Raw genomic sequence first — 16,300 nt, 5'->3', positions numbered from 1 at the left:
TTCATTGAGTACTTTTTTAAGACTCATCCATGTCACTCTGGAAACATCGTCTGTTAACTTGCAAGTACTGTGCTTTTGTGCCTTTGCATTTTGCCAATCCATTCCCCAGTGACAGATGCCCAGACGGCCTCCTCCTCACATCGTCACCAGCACTGCTGCGATGGGCATCCTCACACAGACCCCCTGATGCTCCCGTGTGAGATCTCTTCACAAAGGAAAGGACTGCATCACAGGCTCCATGTACATGCCAAGCACTGCATACGTTATTCAGAGTTTAAGTCGTACAGGATGGGTCAGGTTACCCCAGTTTTGCAGACAAGGCGGTGAGGGGTTGAGAAATTCACATGGCATACGTGGGGTGGCCATGACATGAACGCAAGTCCATGTCTTCCGAAACCTCTGCTCATTCCACTTGCCACTGGACACATTCAGATAAGCTTTTATTTGAGGTAACATGATTTTACTTTTGTGGCACTGTGACTATTATCCCTAATTGATAAGGACAGCATCTTACCAGAAAAATTAAGACATTTTGTCCAAGATATAAGGCATTAATAGGCTTAATCTGTTCACGAATGGTTACTAAATATAGCATTATTTGCCTCACTTCACAGTGAGATCTTCCAGCTCTCCAAGCATTTGGTTCACAATACCAAGAAGAGAAACATTAGGCTTAGGTTTTTCAACAATTACTGGGAATACATAATTCTAATTAATTCATGAACTTTGGCATTTGGCATGTCTATTTGCAAGACAGAGTTTTCACTATCGTTAAGCTAGCTCTTAAGATCTCTATTTTCATCATTCACTTTCCAAGGCCCCACTCTTCTTAGTACAACAGAGTGTCCATACTAATCTTAAATTCAACAGATTTTATGCAGTAACCTTGACTGACAATTTCCCCTACATCTGAGTAATTGTCTTTGGAAAACACTGAGACACAAATATGTGGATGAATTCGCCGATTCTTGTTAACTGAGTAACTTCCTCACTAGATTTAGCGTTCTTTGAGGGCAGGGAAAATCTACCGGTGAAATTATCAGTGTCTTGCACAACCACCCAATCACCAACACATATTAGAGAAGTCAACATTATAAACAGTTTACAGTTTCTGGTCTAATTAATATTATGCAATCAGTTGCCGAAAAGAGGATGCCATGAGGGACAGAAGTCCCAAGGCACATAGAATCCTACCAAAGATGCATAGACCCCAGAGAAGGTTCCACCCAGGAGATGAGGGAGAGCCGACATGCCCCTAGAAGTAGAAGGACTGTGAATTGAGCTCCCAAAGAAGGAAGGAATTGCAGAAAATTCCTTGTAGTGTATCGTCCTGCCTGCTTTTAGACTGAAAAAACCCCTCCCAAGCAAAAGGAATAGGTCACCTGGAGGCTGCCGTGGGAGAAAACCAAGAAAAAGATGCCCGAAACTGCAGCCCTTCTAGGTTAAGAAGGGGGATGTTTAGGGAAAAAAAAAAAAACTATTCAGGAAACGCAAAGAGAGGACATGTCTTAGAGGGGGATGTTGGCAATAAAGTACTGAAAGAGGACACAGCACTGGAAGGCATTCTTCCCAGGACATCAAGTTATTGATAAGGCCAGTCCAGCGCAGTTGAGATCTTCTAAAGAACCAAGAAGAGTTTTGCTACACAGAGGCCACGGCCATGTGTAACCAGCTCCGTTCCGGATAAGGGTTATTGGTAAGTAGAAAGTATCAACAGAGTTCTATTTTGCTAAACAAATCAGAGGTTGGAAATTAAGTCAGCCTGCCTCCAGGATTTTAAAAATGCACACCATCCACGTTAATGTATTAACAAGCATGATAATGTACTCATCAAGGGATCAGCAAAAGGCACGCTCAAAGAATAATCTTCGCCCTCGTGTGGCTCATTACACACCTGTCCAAACGTCCTGTTTTACTGCTCTTATCTGTTCGGGTCTGGCAACAAGCGCAGCTGAAATACTGAAGCACAGAAATACTTCTCTTTACCTTTGCTGCTTTCCCAGGTGAAGCGGACAATTTGGCAGGTGAAATTGGAGCTGGGTCCCTGACGAGGAAATATAAAGCCTTCACTTTTTGCCCCTCCCTTTCCATTGTGTCCTTAGTGATTCAGCTCCACATCCGCCTGGCAGAAAGCACAGCCCTGGGAAGGAAGTCCCTCTAGAGGCCACCCGGAGCTGCCTTGCATCTAGGAGACTCTCAGGATGGCCAGCGCTTTCTGGAGAAGTGTGCAGTGCTTACCCGCCTTCTGCCCTGCTAAGGAGGAAACATTTGCAAGCCTAATCTCTGTTCGAGAAAATAAGCTGTCTTTCTAAAAGGAGTACCTGGAACATATTCAAGTGGGCAGGGCCGTGTTCAAAATTCCAAAGACTGCTGTTTCCGTGTGCATGGCACAGAGCAATTCAAAAAGAAAGCTCTCAGCTGTGGCAGAAAGATTCCAGCCATGATGGCTGCTTCCTGGCCTGAGGCCCATTCATCCCGAGATTTTCTGAGCTCTGTTGCGCGGAGTAGATGTTTTTGTGCGAAGCTTCTGCAATCTGCTGGCAGGTAATTCCTGTCCCACATAAAGGACATAAGAATGAGCTCAAGCAGGACTTACTCTGTGGTTTCAGTTTAAAAGCTTGGTAGGAACAACAAACCACCTCTACCTAAACTGAGTTCAGAGGTATGATTCAGCACCATGCAAGAAAGATTACAAATTAGGGGTAGAGATCAAAGCTGGAGACAAAAAAAAAAAGGGGGGGGGGGGGCTGTGCAGTAGTGGAGAATCAGCGCCAAGAGACAAGCCTAGCTTCCCAGAGGCTATTCTTGCCCGTGTGATACAGAGCCTCCAGCCTCTCCGGGGGAATACCACTGTCCACACTTAAACTATGATGGCAGCCTGCACTGCACTTACGATAAGAGAAAGCCCTTTATGGCCAGTGATTTTTCTTTTCAACAGTATGTTCTCCCCTAGTCGAAACTCAACCATTCTAAAAGACATTAAGAGCCAGAAGAGTGAGATGTAAAATTGTGGCCCTAATAGCCACCAGGCCCAGAAGATTCTCATAGAAATAAGTGTATACACCGAACCCTACAGAACTAAAAAGAGTCCTAGATCCGTCCAGTCTTTTTTGCCCAGGGCAAGTGTTTTCTGTCATGAGCCCATTCTGCCTGGGGATTTCCATCCACTTGGAAGCCTTGTGCCCATGGATAGCACTCACCTTCCACCTCTTCAGCTTGTCTCATCTCCCTGCAGATCTAATAAGGAAAAGGCTGATTTGCTTAGCTTTCTTGCTATCTAAGAATTGAGCTGATCAAAGATCTTCTCCATCCTCGGTCTAGACGGAACCCCTGTTGTTTTCTGCTAGAGAACAAGTTCTTGCACTCCATTTGATATTTTTCTTCCAGGTGGAAGGATACTCATTAACATAACATTCTTTGTCCCTCTTTACTCTCTCACCCACTCCTCCTTCCCCAGTGTCCCAGCCTGGATTCCCCAAAAACAGAGCCTTAGACAAAGTCTTGCTTGCCTGGAATTAATTCAGGAATGATCTCAGGGAATAGAAGAGAAAGAAGGGGTCCAGGAAAAGACAAAAAGCTAATACGATGATTGTTGTAAGGTGGCCACTGATACCTGATCCCATGGACCTTCAAAGGAACCTTATAAAATGTATCTCAGAACTGTCCACATAGAGGAAAAGAGAGGGAAGCATTTATCGCCACTGGTCAAAAGTGACCCCGAGGGCATTAACTCGGGTTGTACTTGTACGCATGTCAAGCGTGCACATCCCACACCAGGGCATCAGAAAAGCGGTGGAGCCGGAAGCAACATGTGAGTGGAGATGTTATCAGGTTGCAACGCACAAAGGCATTGAAAGCATGTGCACAACCCATAGCCTCCCAAGCAGCTAGATTAGGTGGGTGACAGAATGTCCAGTGGCTCAGAACAGCTGTCCCACCCCTCTAAGCCATGACCTTACCTGTAAGCAGATTTGGGAGAAAAGCTGCCAGTTTCCTTATGTGGGTGCTAGCTACCCAAAGGAAGTGCACAAAAGACTCTGGTCTTTTCGTCCTGCCCTAGGTTCTTCCTGGGGCAGTGCCCCACATTGAGGGTCCAGGAATTCCTATGACTAGGTTGTACATCTGTCTAATTCTGTGGACAATATTTTTTTTACTGTTTATTTATTTTTGAGAGAGAGAGAGAAAGAGAGAGAGTGAGCACGAGTGGGGGAGGGGCAGAGACAGACACACGCAGAATCCAAAACAGACTCCAGGCTCTGAGCTGTAGGCACAGAGTCCAACACGGGGCTCGAAATCATGAACAGTGAGGTGATGACCTGAGTCGAAGTTGGACACGTAACCTACTAAGCCACCCAGGTGTCCCTGTGGATGATAATTAGAATCCATTGCTGGCTCATACCTAATCCAGTCTTTCAACCTATCTGACCTGTCATAAATATTTTGTTCTCCATCTCCCTAATTCTTCACTTTTCTCTCAATATTTTTCAAGACGCAGGTGAGGTAAGAGTGTTATTTATTGGACCTCATAGCCTAGGACAGTTAGCATGGGCTAGAGACAGAGTACAGGCTGGATTTCTGTCCCCAGCTATTCCCTCCTCTTGGGCAGACCATCTTGATGATGGCCTCCATCAGGAGTTAAAGAAACATTTGGGGAGCCTGGGTGGCTCAGTCGGTTGAGCGTCTGACTTCATCTCAGGTCATGATCTCGCAGCTCCTGAGTTCGAGCCCTGCGTCGGGCTCTATGCTGACAGCTTGGAGCCTGGAGCCTGCTTCGGATTCTGTGCCTCCCTCTCTCTCTGCCCCTCCCCTGCTCACACTCTGTCTCTTTCTGTCCCTCAAAAATAAATGAACATTAAGAAAATTTAAAAAAAAAACAAGAAGTTAAAGAAAAATTTTAAGAAAGAACCTGGAGGCAACCAAGAGGGCATAAGTAATCTTAACAGAAATTGCTTTAATGGTGTTCTAAAGGAAGAATGTAGGCTGTAATGCATTGCAGAACATATTAGAAAAGAACACACCCTTGAAGGGAAGTTGTAACATAAGATAACGCTAGAGGAAGCAAAGTTGAAGAACTTTTATCTGTGACTTTATTGAGTTAGTTGTTCTTGGGAGCTTAGCATGGAAGAGAGGGTGAGGAGGAATTCAGGAGCACCTACTCTATGTGGGAGATAGAAAGGGATGGAGAATGTTGACTTCTGGAATTTTCTTTTTTTTCCATTAAAATTTTTTTTTCATTTGTAACCATTTATTTATGACTTCTGGAATTTTCATTTGCATTATGTCATCCCCCTTTGTAGGGTAGCCAAATTTAGCAAGTAAAACTACAGGATGCCCAGTTATAGGAATAATTTTACAGAAGTATATCCCAAATATTGTATGAAACAAATTTATACTATATATAGCACGCTTCTACTAAAAAAAAAGCATTATTTATCTGAAATTCAAATTTAACTGGGTGTTCTGTATTTTATCTGGCAACACCACTTCTTCGACATTTTCCTGAGAGACTATAGTAAATATATATATTTAATGGACATTTATTTGACCTAGACACAGAATTAGGAAAGGTCCACAAGGCAGCTTGATGCAGATTTGGTTACCAAATTTATGTACTGAAGAAAAGAAAAACAAAATGGACAAGTGGCCATTGTTAAGAGAAAAGAGAGAAAAACTGATGATAAAAACCATCCAAAGAGATATAATGTGGCAAGATGCTATGCGGATGGAAGAACCAACTCTACCCAAAATGACAGATGGTCCTTGCCAACAAAAGAGTAGAGCAGAAAAAGATGGATACATATTTAAACAAATCTGCATATATGAGGGGTGCCTGGGTGGCTCAGTCGGTTGAGTGTCCGACTTCAGCTCAGGTCATGATCTCACAGTCTGTGAGTTCAAGCCCTGCGTCGGGTTCTGTGCTGACAGCTCAGAGCCTGGAGCCTGCTTCGGATTCTGTGTCTCCCTCTCTCTCTGCTCCTCTCCCACTCATGTTCTGTCTCTCTCTCTCTCCTTCAAAAATAAATAAAAACATTAAAAAATTTTTGCATATATGAGAGTTAAAAGTTTTGTCCAAATTGTTAATTCTTTATGGACAGAGACCACATTTTTGCCAAATGCCTGACATTCAGTAAGCACTCAATCACCATTTGTTAAACTGAACTGCTCATCTCTTTATTGACAGGAGGGGAAAGGGATGTGTTTCACACGGAGATGGGGCAAGACGTGAAGGTTGGGAAAAGTGAAGAAGGGCCTGATAAGACCTAAAAGACTTCACTGACTGTCACTTGGGGCTGGAACCACACGATTCATGACACAAAGTGACAGTGATGTGCTAACAGGTACATTTTGCTGCGGTTTGTACACTCCCAGACCCTTGGAATGTAATCACCCAGCCAATCTCCATCTTTTTTTTTTTTTTTTTTTTGCAAACATTTCAGTTTTCTGACGGAACATTTTCAAAAAACAGGACCTTCCAGTGAAATTAGAACTCCTACTTTCCCAGACATAAAGCTACTCTTTCAAAAGAAGTCAGGTCACGTGAAAACCAAGAGTTTGGAGAACAACACTTAGGGGACTTCCCTAGCTCTTGACAAAGACCTGGCTGCAACAAAATGGAAAGAGTGTGAGGCACCGACCCAAGAAAAATAATCAACACTGCTACTGTTTTATTTTCCACGAGGCACAGAAAGAGCCTTTCAACTACAACAAGCAACTCCAAGTACTAGAAAGGTGGGCCCTTCAGCCCTCGATAGGTCTCCATACTTTAGTCCGTATACTTGCGGTATTCTTCAGGTAAGTCAAGAGGAATTCACTACCTAAAGCATAAACTGAAAAAAAAAAAAAAAACAAAAAAACAAAACCGGTCTCTCAAAAACTCTTACAAGTCTCATCAAAAGACCCTGGTAAGAAACTAGGCAAGTCACAGATCGGGGGGAAAATACTGACAACACATACACCTGAAAAAGGATAGGTACTTAGAACACACAAACACCTACCACCAAAAAAGTTAAAGACAAATAAATGGTCAAATATTTGCACACACACTTCACCGAAGAATATGTATGAATGGCCAACAAGCACAGAACAAAGTGCTCAACATCATTAGTCATCAGAGAAATGCAAACTAAAACAAAAGACGTAACATTTCATAGCCGCTAGAATGAGTAAATAAAAAAGGCCGACCATCCCAAAGGTTGACGAGGAACTGGAGCAACCAGAACTCTCACACACCTGCTGGCGGGGATGTAAAATCGGACAGCCACTTTGGGAAAAGGGCCAGGTTCTTCAAAAGTTAAACGTGCACCTTCCCTGTGATCTAACAATTCCTCTTCAAAGTATTTATCCAAGAGAAATGAAAACGTATTTCCACCCCTAGCCTTGTACGAGAATGTTGACAGTGGCTTCAAACACAAGAGCTGAACACTAGATGTCCAACAAGGGAAAATATAAACAAACTAGGACATGTCCATATACTGGAAAACTACAAAGCATTGAGAAGAAACAAGTTACCAATACATACAATAACACTGAGTCAATGTGAAAAGCATTAATGCTGAGTGAAAGAAGTCAGACGAGGGGAAGAAAAAAACTACGCAGGCATCTGGTAAGTACATACGGTTTAAAAAAAAAAATCAAAACGGCAGTTGTTCCTCTTGGGGGGGGGGGGTTAACTGGGAAGGGGCATACACCTCAGTGCAGGCATCAGTGAGTAAACGGACTGATTTTAACACTTCACTATATGTAAATGATACCGTAATCATAGTGTTCTGTTTTAAATTAGATAATCTAATTTAACTTTTCCCAATATTTCCTTAATATTTTTTCCCAATATTTTCTTTTCCCAATATTTTCCCAATATTTTCTTTTTTTCAGAAATTTTTATAGTTTTACATTTTACATTTAAAGGTTAATTCTGAGGGGCGCCTGGGTGGCTCAGTCGGTTGAGCGTCCGACTTCGGCTCAGGTCACGATCTCGCGGTCCGTGAGTTCAAGCCCCGTGTCGGGCTCTGTGCTGACAGCTCAGAGCCTGGAGCCTGTTTCAGATTCTGTGTCTCCCTCTCTCTCTGCCCCTCCCCCTCTCATACTCTATCTCTGTCTGTCTCTGAAAAATGAATAAACCTTAAAAAAATGTTTTTTAATAAATGAATAAAAGTTAATTTTGAATTAACTTTTGTACGAGGTTTAGGTCAAGATTTTCTTTCTTTTTTCTTTTTTTTTTCTTCCAAATTTTTATTTAAATTCCAGCAAGTTAACATACAGTGTAATGTTAGTCTCAGGTATGGAATTTAGTGATTCAGCACTTCCATATAATACCCAGCACTATCACAAGTGCCCTCCTTAATCCTCTATTTCCCTCATACCCGGACCCACCTTCCCTCTGGTAACCATCAGTTTGTTCACTATAGTTAAGTGTCTGTTTCTTGGTTCCTCTCTGTTCCCCCCACCCCCACCCTCCCACACACACACCATGTTCATTTGTTTTGTTTCTTAAATTTGCAACAACATGAGTTGGGTATCATGCTAAGTGAAATAAATCAGTTAGAGAAAGACAAATTCCATATGATTTTCACTCATGTGTGAAATTTAAGATTCTTTTATCTTTCATTTTTTTGGAGGGAAGGGTCTATGGCTGTCCAATTTCCCCAACATCATTTGTTGAAAATGCTCCTTTTTCCACTGAATTGTTTTTGAACCCTTGTCAAGAATCTACTGGGCATACTAGTGTGAATCTTCTTGTGGATTCTCAGTACTTATTCCACTGATCATTGTGACTATCCCTTTGCCAATACTACACAATCTTGGTTATCTATATAATACATCTTATAACAGAATAGAATGATCATTCGTATTTCTTCTTCCTCTTTAAAATAATTAGTTTAAAAACATTCCCAAAGGGTGTTAGGCTTAGAATTAGTATTTAAAATAATACTCTTTCAGACATAATTTACAAACCAGGAGAAAGTCACCAAACCTTAGTGACCCTGGAACAGTCAAGAAGCACCTAGGACATCCACTGCAAATCCTAGTTCCTTGTACTTGGAGAGGGTTTGGGCACTGGTACCGGTCTGTCGGGGTCTCAACCACAAAGCCTCCCTTTGCCCACACTAGACACTGACTTCAAATATTTCTTGTAGGACTTCATCAGTATCATACAAGTTAGGGCATGAATGGAAGGAGGTTCTTGTGGTTCTCTAATAGTTCATGTGTATAAATTACTTCTCCAATGTGATCTCTTACATTGGTGGCCCTCAATGAAACTCTCAATAGTTATACCTTCTGTGGTCCCTCCCTCTGTGACTTGCTTTAAACATTAGAATGTGTCAAAAATTTTGTTTTGGTTAACATATAAAAGTCAATTCCTTCTTCCCTATAGACTAGCAATGAACAATTGGAATTTGAAACTAAAAACAAAGCACCATTTACATTAGCACGCCCAAAAATGAAATACTCAGATGTAAATCTAACAAAATATTGTAAGACCTATATGAGGAAAATTACAAAAGTCTCATGAAAGAAATCAAAGATATAAATAAATGGAGAGATATTCCATGTTCATAGATAAGAAGACTCAATACTGCTAAGATGTCAGTTCTTCCCACCTTCACCTACAGATTCAAAACGTTCCCAACCCAAATCCCAGCAAGTGACTTGGTAGACTTCTGCAAGCTGACTCGAAAGTTTAAGTAGACAGGCGAAAGATCCAGAATAACCAACACAGTATTTGTTTAGGATAAGAATATAGCTCTGGGAAGGTTATTCTTTCTATTTTTTAAATTGAAACAAAATTGACATATAACATTGGGTAAGTTTAAGGTGTGCAACATGCTGATTTGATATATTTATATATTACAATATGATTACCACTGTAGCTGTAGCTAAAGTAATACTTCTACCATGTCCTATAATTATTTTTTTTTTGTAGTGGGAACAATTAAGATCTCATCTCCTAGCAACTTTGAAGTGTATAATACAGTATTGTTAACTATAATCACTGGGCTGTGCATTAGCTCTCCAGCACTTATTTACCTACTAGTGCTGACATATTCCCAACACAATACTGAAAAAGAAAAACAAAGTCTTCTTGGGTAGGGAACGGATATAACCTGACCTCAAAACTTACTATAAAGCTACAGGAACTAAAACAAGGTACTCCTGGTGAAAGAATAGACAAATATATCAATGGAACATAATAGAGAGCCAGAAATGGACCCATGCAAATAAAAACAACTGACCTTGACAAAGGTAGCAAAGCAATTTAATGGAGAAAGAATAGTCTTTTCCACAAATGATGCTGGAATAACTGGACAATCATTTTTAAAAATGAATTTAGACAGTAACTTCACACTGCTCATAAAACTTAACTCAAAACTGGTTACAAACCTAAATGCAAAATCAAAGCTATAAAACTTCTACAACACAATACAGAAAACAATCTAGGTGACGTTGGGTTAGGTAACAACACAGTTTTTGGATACAATATCAAAAGCATTATCCCAGCAACACATTTGGTAAGTCGGGCTTCGTTAAAATGTAAAACTTCTGCACTGCAAAAGATACTGTGAAGAGAATGAGAAGATAATCCTACAGACCAGGAGAAAATATTTACAAAACACACATCTGATAAAGGACTTGTATTCAAAATATACAAAGAACTCAAAACTCAACTATCAGAAACACAAGCCACGTAATTAAAAAGGGGGCAAAAGATCTGAACAGACATCACCAAAGGAGATATGCAGGTGACAAACACAAAAAGGTACTCAACATTATTTGCCATTAGCGAATTGCAAATTGCGGCGACAGTGAGATAGCCCCACACATCTAGCAGAATGGCCAAAATCAAAAGCACTGAAAACCCCCAAGGCTGGTGAAGATGTGGCACAACAAGGGCTCTCACCCGTTGGAAATGCGAAACGGTGCTGCCATTTTGGAAGAAAGTTTGGCAGTTTCTTAACAAAGCTAAATATAGTTCTACCACGTGATGCAGTAATCATGCTCCTAGGTATTTACCCAAATGAGGTGAACACTTACGTCCACGTAAACGCCTACACACAAATGTTTATAGAAGCTTTCTTCATAATTGTCAAACACTGGAGCAGCAAAGATGCCCTTCAGTAGCTGAGTGGATGAACAAACTGTGGTACCTTCATACAATGGAATATCACTTGGCACTAAAGAGAAATGAACTATCAAGCCATGCAGAGACACGGGGGGATCTTAAATGCATATGGTTAAGTGAAAAAAATCCAACATGAAAAGGTTAAATACTGTTTGATTCCAAGTACATGGCATTGTGGAAAAGGCAAAACTGTAGAGACTGAAAAGATAAGCAGTTTGCAGGGAGTCGGCAGGGATAAATACGTGGAGAACAGAAGTTTTAGGGCAGGAAAATTTTCTATAGATATTGTAATGGTGGATATGTGACATTATGCATTTGCCAAAGTCCCAAGAACCGTATAACATAGAGTGAACTCTAAGGTAAACTATGGACTTCAGTTAATAATAATGTATCAAGATCCATCCATCGAATATAACACACTAATCCAAGTTGACAACAGGGAATACTATGGAGGGTACAGAGAGAACCCTCCTGAACAATTTTTCAGTAAAACTAAAACTGCTCTATGAAAAAGTCTATTCGTTGTGTGTGTGTGTTTGTTTTAAATAGCAATGCGATGCCTGTCCTGGACATAAGCCTTAAGGAGACCTACTAGTTTTGACCACTGTGCCGTGGGGAGTCTTTAGCCGCCATAAAGTCCCACTACCATGCCTGAGAGACAATGTGAGAAGGCCACACGGAGGGATCAAGCGGAGAAAAAAAGTCCCAGAAACAGCAGAGAAGAGTCAAAGAACCCAGCCAACAGCAAAATCCGAGGCCCAGACCCTGACCCCAGCTGAGCCACCACAGCCAGCCTCCCAAGCCACTTCCGACAGCCTCGCAGAGGCACCAGACATGTGAGTGAGCGGTCATCCTGGAGTTTCCAGTCCCAGCAGACGCCATGCAGGAAAGACAACCCATCCCCTCTGTGCCCAGTTTTGAAGTTCTGACCCCATACAATTGTGAGCAAATAAAATGCTTATTTGAAGTTTTGCTACTCAGCAATAGGTAAGTCAGAAAGACCAAACAACATAAAAGTTACTGAAGAACAGCAGTCATTTTGTTTTGCCTCCCTTCCCCATCATGTTTGGCTCCAAGCAAGTGGAAAGTATAACTGACTCACAAAACAATCGTAGGCCTTATGAAGGCACGCGGCTTTCACGCTCTGTCCATTCAGCAGAGGTTACTAGGGGGGTGCAGTCAGTTCAGTTTTCTGCTATCATATCCTTTAATTTGGAATTTTAGGAGTGGGGTCAATGATCAGCTGATCTCACTGTGTAAAACATGTTTAGCTGGCAAACATGACCGTAAGCGACAGAGGAGTGACAGGTGGTGGTTCCCAGCCTTCATTTCTAAGTCTTCCTCACTAGGAATACGTGGATATTCAACCGATATTTATGGAGGGCCTGCCATGAGCCAGGCACTGTGCTTAGCATGCTGCGACTGGCAGAGAAAACCACAAAGCAGCTGTCACCAGGGATGTGTCCTTCAGTGACTGTGTGGCAAGTGGTGAGCTGGCTTGGATGGATCCTATTGAGACATCCAGGTTTTGCAAACGTTCCTCCACCCTTGTTTCAGAAGGCTCCGGATGCTCTTGTTACGAAAATAAGTATATAATAAAAATAGAGGGGCACCTGGGTGGCTCAGTCGGTTAAGCATCCAACCTCAGCTCAGGTCAAGATCTCAAGGTGAGTTCGAGCTTCGTGTCGGGCTCTCTTCTATCAGCATAGAGCCTGCTTGAAATCCTCTGTCTCCCTCTCTCTGTCCCTCCCCAGCTGGTTCTCTCACTCGCTCTCAAAATAAATGAACTTCAAAAAATAGTAAAAATAGTAATAGAGAAGCCCTTTTTACTTAGTTACAGGAAATACTGAGTTTCTGTCAGTAATTCAGATTTTTCAGTGCAGCATCTTCGTCGATTATAAAGAGGAGTGCTTTCTTCTGTAGCTGCCTGACGTCTGCTGCTAATTCCCCTTTATCCCAGGGCGTATCTCTCTCGCATCTACGAGCACTGAAGCTTCCGTCTTGGAACTTGGAGGAGACAGTCCCCACCTCACTGCCTCTCTGCCTAAGCCCTGGCCGGAGTGGTGGATGATTGAATTTGAGGTGAAAGGGAACATCCATGGTGCCCAAACTAGAAATATCTGATGTACCTGTGAACTCTGTTCAACCCCTCTTCTGACGGCCACAGGCCCTGAATTTAAGAACTCACAGGCTGGTGTGCCTCCTGACTTTCTCAGTCCCCCAAAAAATCACCACCACCACCCCCAGCCTGACCTGGCACCACTCTCTCCACTGGCATGTCCCTGGGGGGCTGCATTCCACGGTGTTTATATTCCTGGGACGGGGAGGTGAAGTTCAGCTGCACAAAGAAAGCCTTACCCAGAGAGGACCCAGGTTGACAGCTAGGAGTTACGGTGCAGTCATACTGTTATTTTTAGATTTTCAACCAGTGAAATGCTGAGAGCAGGAAGTGGTGAATATTATATGCTGCTGTTATCTGAAGCTTGTGTATACAAAACAGTCTCATTTGGGGAGGGGAGGGGAGGGGAGGGGAGGGGAGGGGAGCAATGTCAGAAGACCACTCTGTTGCCTAACTCGCTGCTTCACAGGAAGAGGCCAACTGGAATTGCTTCTTCCAATTACACAGCACCATGAAGAACTACGAGGTGATAACATTTGTAGTTCACGTTTGCTCAATGTATTAAAGGACAAAAGCTTGCAGAATGGCCAGAGCTTGTTGGGGGGGGGGGGGGGGGTGGTGGTGGGTGGCAAAGGGTCCTAAGGCTTTAAGATTGATTGTGTTTAAACAACGGTCCCAGATTTTTCAGGTAGCTTCATGGAGCACCAGCGTTGCTACCTTGTACACGGAGTCTAAGCACACTCTGTGTCTCGGCCTCTCAAATTACTTCTTCATTTCGCTGAATGTGCGTTTAGTGGCAGATACTCTGCCAACTGAGTGACGGAGCCACATAGGGTAGAACTGGTCTCATTTTACTTTTACAGAAGTGAGGACGAAACCGGCCCAGGGCAAGCACACAAAACATGCTAGGTTAATTAGTGATGATGAACCAAATGACAGAATACATCATTAGTGAACAAATGACCAAATCGTGTTGTGGTACAAGCAGACGCACCAGAGCTGGTCTCTAGGTCCTGTCGTCCCCAAACCCAATTGCCTCAATTCTGGGAGACATTGGTGGAGTGTGGAAGAAACTAGCCTGACACCCTCACTTAACTGCATGTAAAATGGATGGGTTTCAGCTTACACACACCAGAGCTGAGAGAGACTCCCAAGTTCACTTAGGTCAAAGTGCTCACCTTACAGAAGACAAAAAAAGGAAGCTTAGAATTGACTACTTGGTCAGGACGTGACTAGGACTGGAACCAACTGGTAGTCAGTCTGCACCTTGACCAATCAGGTCACTTTACCTTGATGACATCTGACTCTTCCTTTCTTTTTGTTTTTTTAATTCTTTTTTTTTTTTTAATTTACATCCAAGTGAGTTACCATATAGTGCAATAATGATTTCAGGAATAGAATCCACTGATTCATCTCCTACATATAACATCCAGTGCTCATCCCAACAAGTGTCTTCCTTAATGCCTCCTGCCCATTTAGCCGTCCCTCCACCCACAACCTCTCCAGCAACCTTCAATTTGTTCTCTGTTTTTAAGAGTCTCTTGCTTTGTTCCCCTCCCTGTTTTCATATTATCTTTGTTTCCCTTCCCTTATGTTCATCTGTTTTGTATCTTAAATTCCACATATGAGTGAAGTCATATGACTTGTCCTTCTCTGACTAATTTTGCTTAGCAAAATACACTCTAGTTCCATCCACATTGTTGCAAACAGCAAAACTTCATTCTTTTCGATCGCTGAGTAATACTCCATTGTGTGTGTATATGTATGTATGTGTGTGTATATATATATATACCACGTCTTCTTTATCCATTCATCAGTCAATGGACATTTGGGCTCTTTCCATACTCTGGCTATTGTTGATAGCGCTGCTATAAGCCTTGGGGAGCATGTGCCCCTTTGAAACAGCACCCCCCGTATCCCCTGGATAAATGCCTAGGAGTGCAACTGCTGGGTCCTAGGGTAGTTCTATTTTTAGTTTTTTGAGGAGCCTCCATACTATTTTCCAGAGTGGCTGTACCAGTTTGCATTTCCACCAGCAGTGCAAAAGGTGAATCTTCTAAATTTTCAAGCAATGACTTTTAAAATGATAAACGGGGGGGGGGGGGGGGGAGGCGGGGGGCGCCTGTGTGGCTCAGTCGGTTAGGCATCCGACTTTGGCTCAGGTCATGATCTCACGGTTTGGGAGTGAGCCCTGCACTGGGCTCTGTGCTGAAGCTCAGAGCCCGGAGCCTGCTTCGGATTCTGTGTCTCCCTCTCTCTGCCCCTCCCCCGTTCATGCTCTGCCTTTCTCTGTCTCTCAATAATAAATAAATGTTAAAAAAATTTTTTTAAAGCAAAATGATAAATGGTGGGGTGCCTGGGTGGCTCAGTCAGTTAAGTGGCTGACTTCGGCTCAGGTCATGATCTCATGGTTTGTGAGTTGGCTCTGTGCTGACAGCTCGGAGCCCGGAGCCTGCTTCGGATTCTGTGTCTCCTTCTCTCTCTCTGCCCCTCTTCTGCTCATGCTCTGTCTCTCTCTCTCTCAAAAATAAATAAAAATTAAAAAAATTTTTTTAATAAAAAAACAATGGCATCTTAAAAAAAACCACTTATTTGAATGACAACATATTTCTCATCTGAAGCCATGAAGACCAGAGGGAAATGTAACACTTTTTTCAATGGCTAAGAGAAAAGAACTACCAACTACCGATTCCATATCCTGCAAAACTATAGAAATAAGGGAGAAATAAAGTCTTTTTCAGATGCAGGAAAAGTAAGACAATTTTCACTAGCAGACCTACTCTTCTTAAAGAGTAAAAAAATTCCTTCCTTAAAGAAAGTGCTTCAAAAAGAAAATGATAAAAGAAGGAATATTACCTTATCTAGAAGAAATACCAATAGACACAACAGAAATATGTATTTATGCAATAAACATCCTTCTCCTCATTCGTTTTAGAAATTATATTGATGACTGAAAAAGTTATAACACTCTCTGAAATTCACAACAATGAAATTTTAAAGTGAGGGAGAAAAAGACCGATATCAATATCATTAATAAAACAAGGGATATTTTACCAGATCCT

General features: G+C 42.2%; 1 protein-coding gene across 4 annotated transcripts in view; it reads right to left on the bottom strand.

Moving 5' to 3' along the window:
• The window catches only part of SERPINB11 (serpin family B member 11), a 72,525-nt gene that overhangs the window by 21,189 nt on the left and 35,036 nt on the right, over positions 1–16,300 (bottom strand). Inside the window, exon 1 of one of the 4 annotated variants that reach the window (XM_015083474.3) lies at positions 1,987–2,183. The exons of 2 other annotated variants lie outside the window; for them this stretch is intronic. The gene's annotated coding sequence lies outside the window, so the exon portion shown is untranslated. Of the gene's footprint in view, positions 1–1,894; positions 2,184–16,300 lie in introns of those variants that run through there. One more of the 4 variants, XM_015083469.3, reaches the window with a different exon arrangement.

This window comes from Acinonyx jubatus, chromosome D3 (genome assembly GCF_027475565.1).
Source record: "Acinonyx jubatus isolate Ajub_Pintada_27869175 chromosome D3, VMU_Ajub_asm_v1.0, whole genome shotgun sequence".
Lineage (NCBI taxonomy): Eukaryota > Metazoa > Chordata > Mammalia > Carnivora > Felidae > Acinonyx > Acinonyx jubatus.
This window is presented reverse-complemented; position numbering and strand designations above follow the sequence as displayed.